We start from the raw sequence: 3,411 nt of genomic DNA, 5'->3' as shown, positions 1-3,411 counted from the left end.
AATGGAAATGGAGATTTAATATGAGGAAATTGCATAAATATTTAAAGTTATGCAAATTTCTTTAAGCCGGGAGCCACCGTGGTGCAATGGTTAGCATGCCCGCCTTGCGTACACAAGGTCGTGGGTTCGATTCCTTCTACGACCGAACACCAAAAAGTTTTTCAGCGGTGGATTATCCCACCTCAGTAATGCTGGTGACATTTCTGAGGGTTCCAAAGCTTCTCTAAGTGGTTTCACTGGAATGTGGAACGCCGTTCGGACTCGGCTATAAAAAGGCGGTCCCTTGTCATTGAGCTTAACATGGAATCGGGCAGCACTCAGTGATAAGAGAGAAGTTCACCACTGTGGTATCACAATGGACTGAATAGTCTAAGTGAGCCTGATACATCGGGCTGCCACATAACCTAACCTAACCTAAGCCGATTTCGATTGATTTTGTGAAATTAAGAAATTTCACAAAATTTTTGAAGGAATTCAATGATATATTTTTTTAAATTGTAAATATGAGCGAAATGAGTTTTTCGCATAGAAACTTTTGATGAAACAAATTACCTTTGGCTCTAGAACGCATATTTAAAGAGATATGAATAAATTAAATTTGACATATAAAAAATTTTATTTGTTGACTTTTTCCGGGGTGGTCAGGTTATTATGGTTATCAGGTGGTCATGGTTGTTTGAGAAAATATACTAAGACCACGTCCCAAATTTCAATCGGATCGAATGAATTTTGCTCCTCCAAGAAACTCCGAAAGTCAAATCTGGGGATCGCTTTATATGGAGGCTATATATAATTATGGACCGATATGGACCAATTTTTGCATTGTTGTTAGAGACCATATTTAAAGACCGCGTCTCAAATTTCAACCGGATCAGATTAATTTTGCTCCTCCAAGAGGCTCTGCAAGTCAAATGTGGGTTCGGTTTATATGGGGGCTATACATAAAAGTGGTGCGATATGGCACAATACCATCCGACCTACATCAATAACAACTACTTGTGCCAAGTTTTAAGTCGGTAGTTTATTTCATTCGGAACTTAGCGTGATTTCAACAGACGGACGGACAGACGGGCGTGGCTGGATCGATTCAGAATTTCATCACGACCCAGAATATATATATATATACTTTATGCGGTCTTAGGGCAATATTTCGATGTGTTACAAACGAAATGACAAAGTTAATATACCCCCTCTTATGGTGGAGGGTATAAAAGACCTAATAAATTAAAATTCGTTTCTTAAAATCACACACAAAAAATGTTGCCTTCAATCACGAAATTAATTGATCCAATTAATTATACCATCCACCATAAGATGGGGGGTATATTAACTTTGTCATTCCGATTATAACACATCGAAATATTGCTCCAAGACCGCATAAAGTATATATATTCTGGGTCGTGGTGAAATTCTGAGTCGATCTAAGCAAGTCCGTCCGTTCGTCCGTCCGTCTGTTTAAATCACGCTAACTTCCGAACGAAACAAGCTATCGACTTGAAACTTGGCAGAAGTAGTTGTTATTGATGTAGGTCGGATGGTATTGAGCCATATGTATAGCCCCCATATAAACCGAACCCCAGATTTGACTTGCAGAGCCTCTTGGAGGAGCAAAATAAATCTGATCCGGTTGAAATTTGAGTCGCGGTCTTAAAATATGATCTCCAAGAGAAGCAAATTGCATCCGATCCGGCTGAAATTTGGTACATGGTGTCAGCATATGATCTCTAAAACCCGTGCAAAAATTGGTCTATATCGGTCCATAATTATATATAGCCTCCATATAAACCGATCCCCAGATTTGAACTCCAGAGCCACATGGAGGAGAAAATTTCATCTGATCCGGTTGAAATTTGGGACGTGGTCTTAATATATTTTCTCAAACAACCATGAAAAAATAGGTCCATAAATGGTCCATATCGGACCACTTTTATGTATAGCCCCCATATAAACGGACCTCCAAATTTGGCTTGCGATTGCTCTAAGAGAAGCAAATTTCATCCGATCCGGCTAAAATTGGGTACATGGTGTTAGTATATGGTCTCTAACCACCATGCAAAAAATTTCCACATCGGTCCATAATTACATATAGCCCCCATATAAACCGATCACCAGATTTGACCTCCGGAGCCTCTTGGAAGATCAAAATTCATCTGATTCAGTTGAAATTTGGTACGTGGTGTTAATATATGGACACCCATGCAAAAATTGGTTCATGTCAGTCCATAATTATATACAGCCCCCATATAAACCGATCCCTAGATTTGACCTCCGGTGCCTTTTGGAGAAGCAAAATTCATCCGATCTGGTTGAAATTTGGTACGTGGTGATCGTATATGATATTTTACAACCATGCCAAAAGTGGTCCATATCAATCCATAATCATATATAGCCCCATATAAACCGATCCCGAGATTTGGTTTTGGAGCCTCTTGGAGGAGCAAATTTCATCCGAGTCAGTTGAAATTTGATACGTTGTGTTAGTGTATGGCCGTTAACAACAATACCTAACTAGGTCCATATCGGTCTATAGTTAGATATAGCCCTCAGATAAATCGATGCCCAATCACACAAAAATTGGTCCATATCAAGTTCATAATTGTATATAACCCCCAATTTCAATTCTGGGTCTCTACGTACCGTGCAAAAGTCCATATCGATTCGTAATTATTTGTAGACTTACCTATACATACCTTTTTTTGTCTAATATAGATCACGTATGGACTAACTCACAATTTAGAAAACGATGTTACGAAGTTTTAAAATACCACGACCCAAGTAATTCATTGTCGATGATAGTCTTTCCTAGAAGTTTCTACGCAATCCATGGTAGAGGGTACATAAGATTCGGCCTGGCCGAACTTACGGCCGTATATACTTGTTTTACTATACAAAAATTTTGTCAAAATTTTTTTACTATAGAAAATTTTGTCAAAATTTTTTTACTATAGAAAATTTTGTCAAAATTTTATTACTATTCCCAACAAAACTAATGATTACTGGTGGTACCTTCAACTTTTGTGGAAGTGGAAAATCTTACTCAGACTTCACATCATTTTTGTTGTTGTTGCCATCAATCCCTGTAGTTGTCTTCTTCGCCGTTTTGTGGGTTGTTGAAACTTCGTTTGGCTTAATTTAAAATTGCTGCATTGTTGTTGTTGGGTTTAATTGGAATTCGGTTGTTGCTATTCTTTTGGGTACAAAAACTAATAATTTAGCTCATATTTAAGTGGGAAGAATTCCCCAGTCCTTCATTGGATTTTATTTCTATAGAAAATTTTGTCAAAATTTTATTTTTATAGAAAATTTTGTCAAAATTTTATTGCTTTGGAAAATTTTGTCAAAATTTTATTGCTATAGAAAATTTTGTAAAAATTTTATTTCTATAGAAGTTTTTGTCAAAAATTTATTTAT

Source organism: Haematobia irritans, chromosome 2, assembly GCF_050003625.1.
Source record: "Haematobia irritans isolate KBUSLIRL chromosome 2, ASM5000362v1, whole genome shotgun sequence".
Lineage (NCBI taxonomy): Eukaryota > Metazoa > Arthropoda > Insecta > Diptera > Muscidae > Haematobia > Haematobia irritans.
This window is presented reverse-complemented; position numbering follows the sequence as displayed.